This window comes from Schistocerca americana, chromosome 9, assembly GCF_021461395.2.
Source record: "Schistocerca americana isolate TAMUIC-IGC-003095 chromosome 9, iqSchAmer2.1, whole genome shotgun sequence".
Lineage (NCBI taxonomy): Eukaryota > Metazoa > Arthropoda > Insecta > Orthoptera > Acrididae > Schistocerca > Schistocerca americana.
The window spans coordinates 137,077,770-137,092,328 of NC_060127.1; the positions used below are offsets into that span (position 1 = coordinate 137,077,770).

The 14,559-nt window shown below is 43.9% G+C and overlaps 1 protein-coding gene across 1 annotated transcript in view; it reads right to left on the minus strand.

The window, feature by feature from the left end:
* LOC124550919 (fasciculation and elongation protein zeta-2) overlaps positions 1 to 14,559 on the minus strand; it is a 451,515-nt gene that overhangs the window by 44,544 nt on the left and 392,412 nt on the right. The window lies entirely within an intron of this gene.

Genomic DNA, 14,559 nt, shown 5'->3' on the forward strand with positions numbered 1-14,559 from the left:
ATGGCCTTTTGGAGCCGTAGGCCCACTCGCCTACCCTTGATGGTTGGAGGACACCAAGCTTTACGTCTCGCCTGGCCCCGTCAACACTGACATTAGACTGTTGATGACTAGAAACGTGTTGTCTGGTCGCACGAGTCTCGTTTGAAATTGTATCGAGCGGTTGGACGTGTACGGGTATGGAGACAACCTCATGAATGCAAGGACTCTGCATGTCAGCGGGGGACTTTTCAAGCTGGTGGGCGCTCTGTAATGGTATGGGGCGTCTGCAGTTGGAGTGACATGGGACCCGTGATACATCTAGATACGACTCTGACATGTGCGTAAGCATCCCTCCATTCACGTCCAATGTCCATTCCTACGGGCTTGGGCAATTCCAGGAGGACAGTGCGATACCTCACACGTCCAGAATTGCCACACAGTGGCTACAGGATCACTCTTCTGAGTTTAAACACTTCCGCTGGACACCAAGCTCCCCAGACACGAACATTATTTAGCATATCTGGGACGCCCTGCAACGTGCTGTTCAGAAGAGAACTCCACCCCCTCGTACTCTTACAGATTTATGGACAGCCCTGCGGGATTCATGGTGTCAGTTCCTTCCAGCACTACTTCAGACATTAGTCGAGTCCACGCCACGTCGCGTAGCAACACTTCTGCGTGCTCGCGGGGGCCCTACACGATATTACGCAGGTGTGCCAGTTTCTTTGGCTTTTCAGTTTATTTATACAATAATTTATGTATATGCTAACACCTTAGAGGTAAAAATAAAGTAACAACCCTGCAAAGAGAAATGATGTGTCATTATGCCCCACTGGGTAGCTCAAAAGTACTCGCTGACAACATTGTGGAAATTGTGAATTCATAGCAAAACTAATTCTTTATGCATGTGCTACTCTACAAATCTCAGTCCAATGTAAAATTGCATTTATACAGGGTGTTACAAAAAGGTACGGCCAAACTTTCAGGAAACATTCCTTACACACAAAGAAAGAAAATATGTTATGTGGACATGTGTCCGGAAACGCTGACTTTCCATGTTAGAGCTCATTTTATTACTTCTCTTCAAATCACATTAATCATGGAATGGAAACACACAGCAACAGAACGTACCACCGTGGCTTCAAACACTTTGTTACAGGAAATGTTCAAAATGTCCTCCGTTAGCGAGGATACATGCATCCACCCTCCGTCGCATGGAATTCCTGATGCGCTGATGCAACCCTGGAGAATGGCGTATTGTATCACAGCCGTCCACAATACGAGCACGAAGAGCCTCTACATTTGGTACTGGGGTTGCGTAGACAAGAGCTTTCAAATGCCCCCATAAATGAAAGTCAAGAGGGTTGAGGTCAGGAGAGCGTGGAGGCCATGGAATTGGTCCGCCTCTACCAATCCATCGGTCACCGAATCTGTTGTTGAGAAGCGTACGAACACTTCGACTGAAATGTGCAGGAGCTCCATCGTGCATGAACCACATGTTGTGTCGTACTTGCAAAGGCACATGTTCTAGCAGCACAGGTGAAATCATGATAACGTGCTCCATTGAGCGTAGGTGGAAGAACATGGGGCCCAATCAAGACATCACCAACAATGCCTGCCCAAACGTTCACAGAAAATCTGTGTTGATGACGTGATTGCACAATTGCGTGCGGATTCTCGTCAGCCCACACATGTCGATTGTGAAAATTTACAATATTATCACGTCGTAATGAAGCCACATCCGTAAAGAGAACATTTGCACTGAAATCAGGATTGACACATTGTTGGATGAACCATTCGCAGAAGTGTACCCGTGGAGGCCAATCAGCTACTGATAGTGCCTGCACATGCTGTACATGGTACGGAAACAACTGGTTCTCCCGTAGCACTCTCCATACAGTGACGTGGTCAACGTTACCTTGTACAGCAGCAACTTCTCTGACGCTGACATTAGGGTTATCGTCAAGTGCACGAAGAATTGCCTCGTCCATTGCAGGAGTCCTCGTCGTTCTAGGTCTTGCCCAGTCTCGAGTCATAGACTGGAATGTTCCGTGCTCCGTAAGACGCCGATCAATTGCTTCGAACGTCTTCCCGTCGGGGCACATTCGTTCTGGAAATCTGTCTCTATACAAACGTACCGCGCCACAGCTATTACCCCGTGCTAATCCATACATCAAATGGGCATCTGCCAACTCCGCATTTGTAAACATTGCACTGACTGCAAAACCACGTTCGTGATGAACACTAACCTGTTGATGCTACGTACTGATGTGCTTGATGCTAGTACTGTAGAGCAATGAGTCGCATGTCAACACAAGCACCGAAGTCAACATTACCTTCCTTCAATTGGGCCAACTGGCGGTGAATGGAGGAAGTACAGTACATACTGACGAAACTAAAATGAGCTCTAACACGGAAATTAAGCGTTTCCGGACACGTCCACATAACATCTTTTCTTTATTTGCGTGTGAGGAATGTTTCTTGAAAGTTTGACCTTACCTTTTTGTAACACCCTGTATAACTGTAATTGAAATGAAAAATTGGGAAAGGTAATTAACTTTATAGCATGTCGTTTTGGGTCCCTTTCTGCTGCACAAAATCCATCCTGGGGATGGGGTGTGGCGACAGGAATGACGTTCGCTCACCCTCTAGCCTGTACATTGCCAAATCCGAGAAATTAAACGCCGCGCCGTCGCCGTGAAAATGCAGGGAAAAGGCCAGGAGAAAGAAAGACTGCACTCGCCTCTGCAGTGGTCCCGATATCTTGGAGGGTAAGGTGCACGCTGAGTTTGACCCATACACCTTGGACCACCGTGATGTGTTATCTGTCGTCTTACATCAGCAACAAAAGGTATCTGTGACCCATCATGCATGTACCACATTCCACAACGTTGCGCTATGTAATGTAGCCTTGAGGTGAAAATCGAGCCCAATTAGATAGGAACTTGATAGAACAGTTTACGTTTGAAGTACTTTATCAGAACTAGACATATTCGTCTGGATGAAATTACCGCGATCTTTTCCTATAAAAATTCAGTCTCCAAATCGCTTTTCTTTATTCTGTGTGACTGGTTTCGGGCCAGCTGTCCATCTTCAGATCATTTGTTACAGTTACAGAGTAACCAGTCCAACGTGGATCTGAGAGTTCACTGTCATAACACTGAGTTATGATAGTGAACTTTTAGTTCCACATTGGACAGGTTACTCTATAACTGTAACAAATAATCTAAAGATGGGCAGCTGGCCCGAAACTAGTCATACGGAAATAAAGGAAAGCGATCTCGAGACTGAATTTGGGCGCATTTTTACTTTTGTATTGACTACGTCAATACTTCATACTGAAGGCTGTGGGGTTGGTACCTAGCAGACAGTTTGTTTACTGGAATGTTTTTCCTACTTTAACTCGTGTCAGTTTTCGCTGTTAATTATAATCCACCCTGTATACCTAATAACAAAATTGTTGCACTTAAAGATCTCAAGAATTACTTAAATCGAAATCAAGTTCTTCTCCTCTTTAGCAATGGAATATGATTTTGAAATTTATTGTTTATCTATGTAGTATTTATTTAAGAGAAAAAAGCACTTTGAGAATCAGTAGATTTATATGTATTATTACAGATCATAGCAAGAGCCGAAGAAAAAACAACTTCTCTCTGAGGGACTCGGGGGGAGTGTGGTGAAAAAATGTTCTTGAACTGCCTTGGTTCCGTTATTTCTCTGGAATGAAAATAACTATTAATAGCAATAACAATGAGTTTATAAAATGGTGGAACGATCTGCTATCTATACAGATCTGGTGGAAACCTGGCGCCCACTCGGCGATCAGTCGAACACGGATTTTGTAAGTCACGTCATTCGTAGGTGAACCGCATTTGCCGGCCGTGGTGGCCGTGCGGTTCTGGCGCTGCAGTCCGGAACCGCGGGACTGCTACGGTCGCAAATTCGAATCCTGCCTCGGGCATGGGTGTGTGTGATGTCCTTAGGTTAGTTAGGTTTAAGTAGTTCTAAGTTCTAGGAGACTTATGACCTAAGATGTTGAGTCCCATAGTGCTCAGAGCCATTTTTTGAACCGCATTTCCTTAGGATTCTAGTAAACACAAGAAATGAACAAACAGAAGCTATAATACTTACAGACGTTAGACGAGGACGCAATCAGTCCCCAACCCTATTCAACATCTTCATAGAACAGGTAATAAACCACAGACCATAGATAACGTAGAGTGCGCATGACGTCACTTTACTGAAACCAAGCCGGCCGCAGTGACAGAGCGGTTCTAGGCACTTCATTTCGGAACCGCGCTGCTGCTACGGTCGCAGGCTCTAATCCTGCCTCGGGCATGGATGTGTGTGATGTCCTTAGGTTGGTTAGGTTTAAGTAGTTCTAAGTTCAATGGGACTGATGACATAATTGTTAAGTCCCATAGTGCTCAGAGCCATTTGAACCATTTACTGAAACCAATATCTACGTCACGTGACTCGGGGCACGAAGCCAAGCATGTCATTACGCATTTAAAGTGCACAATTTATGACGTTTTTGTTACAGATCAAATGTTGTGCTTTTTACTAGATGTAGAAGTAAATACCTCCACATGTGCTCAGATTAGTCTTGTTTTGTATACTACAAATTACCTAATCTAACTTTACCTAAAGTGACGAAAATCTCAGTTGTGTAAGTGAATTACTTTAAAATACTTGCAGAAGTATTTCCATAAGTTGAACGTTAGGATGGATGTTGATCCCTGGATGTAAAACTTGGTGAATGACTAAGATTTTGAGACGGCGTATCGTTAATATCCAGCTCACTACACCAGTATGATCCACTTTTTGTGATGTATTACGCTTCCTATCTTGATATCGTTTCGGTATCTGTACTGGATTAAGAAAACGTCAGAAAACATACGTGCTTATTTTGTGTAAATACCTGACATTTTGCACATAAACGAAATTCCTTTCTTACAAAGGCTTACTAAAGCATTTCACACTTATTCTTGTGGAATCGTTAGAAAACTGATGCTGCCTTCGAAATTGTTATTTTGTCTTCCACTCCTGTGGAAGTGGTTAAGTACAAGAATTCACAATGCAAAAGAAAACAAATATTCGCTGAAGAACAATCATTCTGTCGCTTGTTAAAAGAACTGTCAATACGTTTCAACGTGACCACATGTGTTGTGTCTAGGCAAGACAGCCTAGACACAATGAGAGGAAGCCGAAAGGTACGTGTTTAAACTCACGCAGGCTGGCGTGAGGTCTGAAACAGGATACGTAATGAATGCTATAAAGAAAAGTACGTAGCTTCTGGAATACTTAACTTTAATCAAAAAATGGTTCAAATGGCTCTGAGCACTATGGGACTCAACTGCTGAGGTCATTAGTCCCCTAGAACTTAGAACTAGTTAAACCTAACTAACCTAAGGACATCACAAACATCCATGCCCGAGGCAGGATTCGAACCTGCGACCGTAGCGGTCTTGCGGTTCCAGACTGCAGCGCCTTTAACCGCACGGCCACTTCGGCCGGCTAACTTTAATCCACATTTGTAGAACATCGCTCTTGATGATACATTAATAGAATCTTAATATCAATTGAATACGGCGCCTTGCTAGATCGTAGCAAATGTAGCTGAAGGCTATGCTAACTATCGTCTCGGCAAATGAGAGCGTATTTGTCAGTGTGGCTTCGCTAGCAAAGTCTGCTGTGGAACTGGGGCGAGTGCTCGTAAGTCTCTCTAGACCTGCCGTGTGGTGGCGCTTGGTCTGCGATCACTGACAGTGGCGACACGCGGGTCCGACGTATACTAATGGACCGCGGCCGATTTAAAGGCTACCACCTTGCAAGTGTGGTGTGTGGCGGTGACACCACAACATGTAAAAAGGATAACCGCTGATTTATTATCAAGAATTTCGGAAGAACAGGTTAACTGCACTACTACATGTCTGAGAGTAGTACTACAGTTCACTGAATTGTTAACATCAATGCTTGATTTCAGCTATAAACTGTAACTGTCAGCTCCACTTCACACGGCGCGTAGCGACAAGAACTGGGCTTTCTGCCCATCACGTGACTTAGATGTTGGTTTCAAGCGTTAACACGGCAGAGATCGGGACATGCGCGGTCTATGTTATATATGATCTATGCAATAAACGAATGCAAAGAAAAACGTACAGGTACCCGAATACATGGAGACAGGAAACAGATGCTTAGATTTCTGGCTGACATAACTCTTTGATAGCTCCAGATGAAAAAAATCTTCAAAGAATCTTACAAGTTCTGGATAAAGTACCAAGCCATCAGTGCAAAATGGAAATTACTTCGAAAAAGACGGAAATATTCTGAGAATAAGAAAAAAACTAATAGATAAAACCAACAATCAGGAAAGTCATTTAGGAGAACAACAGAGAGAATAAGACACGAGTGGATTGGTCACATAATACGACACAATCACTTCCTCGCAAATGTTCTATAAGGGACGTTACCAGAGGAGATAGCGCGACGAAAACCGCAACAGGCGTTTTTTTGAAAACAGGCTATAGGTTATGTAGCAGTCTTTCATAATGCAGAAAGGAAGAGTTGCGTCAGACTAGGGCTACCTGGAGATTTTACGGCTATGACTGCTCGCAATGATTTGTCGTCAATAGCGAAAAGGACTGGTTGCTGTCAAGAATATGGGAAATGGTACAGCATACCTGCCTCACTTTTCAAACAGGTCGTCACCGATTGCACGCTTCCTTGCTTATAGACAACCAGCATGGCCGTTCCCCATCTGCAAGGGTGATAGAGATGTGGGCGACTGCTGAACTTAGCGCCCCGTTCGACTCATCTACCTCCTCCTTTCTCCGTGCCTTATTTCCCATACCTCTTGGGGTCGGCTCCTCTAGTCTTGTTACGCCACCCTGACAATATTCACGTCATTTCACAGTGCAATCCCATCGTTTTCAAGTCGTTGTTTAGGATTTCTAGCCAATGTATTCAGACGGCTTCCAGAGCCTGTTTTTGTTTATTTTCTATCGAGTGCTGTTCTTGTTATATGGTTAGTTTCACGGCGTACGAAATGCTTGTACCAGCTCTCTTGAAGCTGTTTTTGCCACCTTAAACGAACCTCGGATCCCGCCATTTTTTACTGTCTCTTAGGACCAGTGCTCCAGACCAGCGTCTCTCTGTAACATGGTGCATCCGTTGGTCCGGTCTTCCTATGGCCCAGCTTACTGAATCGTACATTAGAGCTGATCTTATTGCTCGTTTCTACGTAGTTCCTTTGATTTCGACAGGCATTTTCGCGTCGGAGATGACCCCTGTTAGTGACCTGACCTCCATTCCAACCACCAAATTTTTATACGGTTTTCATAAGCATCTTTGTGCGTGGAAGCTGTGAATGTTATTACAAATCGGAGGCAGTTGAACTGATCAGTTGATGTTGTAAGGGCATTGTCTAGAAATGGTGGTTGTTCTTGAAAATTTGCAACACGCGTGTTCCGTTTTGATTCTACTTATTCACAGCACTCTATGTTCTACCGCCGTCCATTAAGATTGTCTTGAATTTCTGGACGAGATTCTATTAAAACAAAGCCTCAGCGTACGTAAGCATCGATGATGTTTGTTTCTATAGACGTACTGTGGCACAGTTCACAAACAGATTCAGAAGTAGTGGATTGATTCTTTGCGGACCCCCAACTCTTAGCTCGAATTCTTTGTCCTCTACCACTGAAAATATTTGATTAAGTGCTGAATGGTAAGTTCAGAAAAATTGTCACGGTAACACCCAACCAGAGCGTATACGTAAGAGCTGCAGCACCATTAGTGCAACCCATCTCACACACCCACTGACAGTGAAGCACAAGCAGAAACAGAAGAATGAACACATGAAATTTCTGGAAAAAAATAAGCATTCGACCGTGTTCCGCATGAACTGATCCAGTGAGCTCTTCGCCCTCATTAAGTCTCAGAGGGCTGTGTAAGCTAGTTACAGCTCCTGTATTGGAATGCCACTAATGTGGTCCAGAACCCCGCTGGAGTTTCTCGATCTCTTCGTGTCACTTTCTGTGATCACCAGGGATCGCCCTATCACAGCTAGTACCATCTTCTCCATTCATACAGCAACCGTTGACCTACAGACATCGGGTGATGTGATCCCAGCCCAAGAAATAGGCCTTGAACTAGAACATCTCGCACGGGCTAAGACCAACAGACTGGCAGAAGAATGAATATCTGTATGTGGCCCCGAAACTGATGGTCCTATCCGAATCAATGATCAAGACGTTCGTAAGACCACGCATTTTAAATACCTAGCATGAAATGGGAGATAAGATACTGCGTGAAGAGTTTGACAGAGCACTGAAAGACCTGAGTCGAAACAGGGCCCCGGTAGTAGACAACATTCCATTAGAACTACTGACAGCCTTGGAAGAGCCAGTCCTGACAAAACTCTGGCATCTGGTGAGCAAGATGTATGAGACAGGCGAAATACCCTCAGACTTCAAGAAGAATATAATAATTCCAATTCCAAAGAAAGCAGGTGTTGTCAGATGTTAAAATTACCGAAACTTACCCGCATTCCTATTTTCATCTACATCAACATGGATATTCTGGAAATTACATTTAAGTGCCTTGCAGGGGGCTCATCGAACCCGTTTACAATTCTCTATTCTTCCAATCTCGTATAGCGAGCGGAAAGAACGAACACCTATATCTTTCCGTACGAGCTATGATTTGCCTTATTTTATCTAGGTGATCGTTCCTCCCTATATAGGTCGGTGTCAACAAAATATTTTCGCACTCTGGGAAGAAAGTTGGTGATTGAAATTTGGTGAGAAGTTTCCCTCGCAACGAAAAACGCCTTTCTTTTAATGATGCCCAGCCCAACTCCTATATCATTTCTGTGACACTCTCTACCATATTTCGCGATAATACAAAACGTGTTGCCTGTCTTTGTACTTTTTCAATGTGCTCCGTCAGTCCTATCTGGTAAGGATCCCACACAGTGCAGCATTATTCTAAAAGAGGATGGACAAGCATAGTGTAGGCACCTTAGTAGACCTGTTACATTTTGTAAATGTCCTGTCAATAAAACGCACCCGCGTCCGGCCATCCTGATTTAGGATTTCCGTGGTTTCCCTAAATCGCTCCAGGCAAATGCCGGGATGGTTCCTTTCAAAGGGCACGGCCGACTTCCTTCCCCGTCCTTCCCTAATCCGATGAGACGGATGACCTCGCTGACTGGTCTCCTTCACCAAAACAACCAACCAACCAATAAAACGCAGTCTTTGGTTATCCTTCCCCACAACATTTTCTATGTGTTCCTTCCAATTTAAGTTGTTCGTAATTGTAATACCTAGGTATTTAGTTGAATTTACGGCTTTTAGATTAGACTGATTTATCGTGTAACCGAAGTTTAACGAGATCCTTTTAGCACTCATGTGGATGACCCCACACTTTTCGTTATTTAGGGTCAGCTGCCACTTTTCGAACCATTCAGATATATTTTCTAAATCGTTTTGTAGTTTGTTTTGATATTCTGATGACTTTATTAGTCAATAAACGACAGCGTCATCTGCAAACAACCGAAGGCGGCTGCTCAGGTTGTCTCCAAAATCGCTAATATAGATAAGGGAACGCCAGAAATCACTTCTGTTGTACTCGATGACTTTCCGTCAATTACTACGAACTGTGACCTCTCTGACAGGAAATCACAAATCCAGTCACATAACTGAGACGATATTCCACAAGCACGCAATTTCACTACGAGCCGCTTGTGTGGTACAGTGTCAAAAGCCTTCGGAAATCTAGAAATAAGGGATCGATCTGGAATCCCTTGTCAATAGCACTGACCACTTCATGTGAATAAAGAGCTATTTGTGTTTCACAGGTACGATGTTTTCTAAACCCATGTTGACTGTGTGTCAATACACCGTTTTGGTTCAAATGCTGTGGTCATCAGTCCCCTAGAACTTAGAACTACTTAAACCTAACTAACCTAAGGACATCACACACATCCATGCCCGAGGCAGGATTCGAACCTGCGACCGTAGCAGTCGCGCGGTTCCGGACTGAGCGCCTAGAATCGCTCGGTCACAGCGGCTGGTCTACACCGTTTTCTTCGAGGTAATTCATAATGTTCGAGCACAATATATGTTGTAAAACCCTACTGCATATCGACGTTAACGATATGGGCCTGTAATTTAGTGGAATACTCCTACTACCATTCTTGAATATTGGTGTGACCTGTGCAACTTTCCAGTCTTTGGATACGGATCTTTCGACGAGCGAACGGTTGTATATGATAGTTAAGTATGGAGCTAATGCATCAGCATACTCCGAAAGGAACCTAATCGGTATACATTCTGAACCAGAAGACTTGCTTTTATTAAGTGATTTAAGTTGCATCACTACTCCGAGGATATTTACTTCTACGTTACTTATGTTGGCAGCTGTTCTCGATTCGAATTCTGTAATGTTTACTTCGTCTTCTTTTGTGAAGGCATTTCGGAAGGCTGTGTTTAGTAACTCTGCTTTGGCAGCACTGTCTTCGATAGTATCTCCATTGCTATCGTGCAGAGAAGGCACTGATTGTTTCTTGCCGCTAACATACTTCACATACGACCAGAATCTCATTTGATTTTCTGCCAGGTTTTGAGATAAAGTTTCGTTGTGGAAACTGAAGTCCGCGCTAAATTTCGAGCTTGTGTAAAAGATCACCAATCTTGGGGATTTTGCGTCTGTTTAAATTGGACATGTTTGTTTCGTTGTTTCTGCAACAGTGTTCTAACCCCTTTTTGTGTACCAAGGAGGATCAGCTCCTTCGTTTGTTAATTTATTTGGTATAAATCTCTCAATTGCTGCTGATACTATTTCTTTGAATTTAAGCCACATTTGGTCTACACTTATATTATTAGTTTGGAATGAGTGGAGATTGTCTCTCAGGAAGGCGTCGAGTGAATTTTTATCTGCTTTTTTGAATAGGTATATTTTTCGCTTATTTTTCGAGGATTTGGGGATTACAGTATTCATTCTCGCTACGACAACCCTGTGTTCACTCTCCCTGAATCGGTTTTGATGCTCGTTATTAACTCAGGATTATTTGTTACTAAGAGGTCAAGTGTGTTTTCACAACTGTTTACTATTCGAGTGGGCTCATGAACTAACTGCTCGAAATAATTTTCAGAGAGCACAATTTCGGATGATATTTTATGCGTACCTCCGGAATTAAACATGTATTTTCGCCAACATATCGAGGATAAATTAAAGTCACCACCAACTATTATCGTATGAGTCGGGTACGTGTTTGAAATCAGACTCAAGTTTTCTTTGAACCTTTCAGTAACTGTATCATATGAATTGGGAGGTCGATAAAAGGATCCATTTATTATTTACTCCGGTTGCTAACAATGACCTCTGCCCACACTAACTTACAGGAAGTATCTACTTCAATTTCGCGACAAGTTAACTACTGGAAGGAACAAACACGCCACCGCCAACAGTGTTTAGCCTATCCTTTAGGAACACCGTTTGGTTCTTCGCAAAAATTTCTGCTGAGCTTATATCCGACTTTAGCCAGCTTTCAGTGTCTATAACGATTTGAACATCAGTGCTTTCTATTAGCGCTTGGAGCTCTGGTACTTTCCCAACACAGCTACGACAATTTACAACTGTTATACCAGTGGTTCCTGTGCTCTGCCAGCACCCTTTGTGACTGAAGCCCTTCTTGTGTTTTCCCGAGACTCTCAAACCTAAAAAACCGCTCAGTCCACGCCACACAGCCCCTGCTACCCGTGTAGCCGCCTGCTGCGTATAGTGGACGCCTGACCTATTCAGCAGAACCCGAAACCCAACCACCCTTTGGCGCAAGTCGAGGAATCTGCAGCCTACACGGTCGCAGAACCGTCTGAGCCTCTGATTCAGACCCTCCACTCGGCTCTGTACCAGAGGTCCGCAATCGGTCCTGTCGACTATGCTGCAAATGGTCAGCTCTGCTTTCATCTTGCAAGCAAGACTGGCAGCCTTTACCACTTCTGTTAGCCGCTCGAAACCAGAGAGAGTCTCTTCTGATCCAAAGTGACACACATCATTGGTACCGACGTGAGCCACCACCTGCAGCTCGCTGCACCCCTTGCTCTTCATGGCATCCGGGAGGACCCTTCCCACATCTGGAACGACTCCACCCGGTATATGCACACGGAGTGCACATTGTATTCCTTACCCTCCTTGTCGGCCGAGTCCCTAAAGGGCCCCACAACGCGCCTAACGTTGGAGCTCCCAACTACCAATAATCCCACCCTCTGCGATTGTCCGGATCTCGCAGGCTGAGTGGTTTCCTCTGAAACAGGACAGGCGACAGCATCTGGCTCAGCGACAGTGTCAGCCGCAGACAGTAGGTGGAACCTGTTTGTCAGACAAACTGGGGAGGCCTTATGTGCGGCCGCCTGAGAAGTCTTTCGCCGCCTGCTTCGCCCTGGGGCGACCTCCCACTCGACCAACTTTTGTCTATGCCACCGGTGAGGACCGATCGGAGGACTCGGAAGTGCTGGACGTCCGTTGGATCCCCACGGCCGGCCCACAACAGTGGTGCCCATCCACTGCAGCCTCAAGTTGTGTAACCGAAGCCATCACAGCCTGAAGCTGAGAGCGAAGTGTCACCAACTCGGCTCGCATCCGCACACACCGTGGAAAACTGAACTATGCAGATAAACAGACTATCGGTACATCCTGCACAAATCTACTGTAGACTCTGACGAAAACACACGAACTGGGTCTAGTAATATGCAGATATTCAAAAACCTACCTAACGAAGCATTCAGGTGAATCTAAATAATTTGCCCCTGATAAGGCCGGTATTACACTATCAAATTTCTTTGTCCAAAATCTTTGTCCAATATCTTTGTCAAAGATATTTGATAGTGTAATAGGGACTTTGTCAAATGTAGTCCAATATTTGATCAAATCTAGGGCCTCGCTGTATATTTGATCAAAGAAACCGCTTGTCTTCTGTTCACTGCAATGTGACATGTTACCACATGGAGCGCTAGCATCGCTGCAGCGTTCTGTCGTCTGTAGTGTTTTTATAACCATTGCCGGTAAATACAATTGGTGTGTGCCGACAACTAAAAAATTAATAGAGATGTCTGAAGCTGATGAGGCGCTTTACAACGTGAGGCACCCTGAATACAAAAATAGATTAAGAAGATTGGAGACCTAACCTAACCCAACCTAACATAACCCTCTCCTGTAGCAAGGAATCGGAGTGTTATAGTGAGCCTGTCTTCTGAAGATGTAGCAGTTCTTAAGTGAATATTGTGCTTTGTGATATGAGGATACACTTCATTGAGCACATACAGAAATGTATGCTCATACATTCTTAAGTAATTGATGTACGACTTGACGTCTTCCACTGTAAGCTCACGTAACAAGTTTTGTTGAATGCTTTTATCGTGTCGTCGTAAAACCCACGGCTTCACCCAGATTAGATTAGTTTTTCGTTCCATAGATTCGTACTGAGGAGATCCTCGTGGATGTGGAATATGTCGATTTTTTTAAGCTGAAATAACAATACTAATAGTATGAATAAATACATCATTTGTTTTTATTAAAAATTTCGCCAATGGAGTAGAAGGAGTTGGCCAGTAGTAAGTATTTCAGGCTCCTTTTAAACTGATCTTTATCTGTAACTAAATTTTTTATGTTTGCTGGCAAATTATTGAAGATGAGTGTTCCTGAGTAGTGGACCCCTTTTTGAACTAAAGTAGTCGTTGTGCAGATCATTTTTGTTCCTGGTATTGTATGTATGAACTGAGTTGTTTGTTGGAAAAAGAGATATATTATTTACGACAAATTTCATTAAGAAGTAAATATACTGAGAGGCAGTAGTTAGTATACCCAGTTCTTTGAAGAGGTTTCTGCAGGAAGTCCGCGAATTTACTCCACAAATAATACGTATTACACGCTTTTGGAGACCGAGCGAGGTGGCGCAGTGGTTAGCACACTGGACTCGCATTCGGGAGGACGACGGTTCAATCCCGCGTCCGGCCATCCTGATTTAGGTTTTCCGTGATTTCCCTAAATCGCTCCAGGCAAATGCTGGGATGGTTCCTCTGAAAGGGCACGGCCGACTTCCTTCCCTGTCCTTCCCTAATCCGATGAGACCGATGACCTCGCTGTTTGGTCTCTTCCCCCAAAAAACCAACCAACCAACGCTTTTGGACCTTGAAAACTTTTGTTTGACTTCAAGATTTACCCCCAAAATATTATCCCATATGACATTATGGAATGAAAGTATGCAAGCTTTTTCATTTTTATGTTGCCTATGTCTGCTAACACTCGAATTGCAAATACAGATTTGTTAAGGCCTTTCTGCAGTTCTGTGGTGTGCTCCTCCCAACTGAATTTATTATCAAGTTGTAATTCCAGGACTTTTAAGACTGTCAACCTCGTATGTATGGTTCCATTTTTTCCCCCCACTTCTTTTCCGCATGTGCACACAATGCAATTGGAGTACGTAGAACTGCTGCGGTTAAATAACAAGTTGTTGTCAGCCATCTTGAACTTTGACGAAAAATTTGATGACAGTGTAATACCACTTGTAGCGCTACGTCA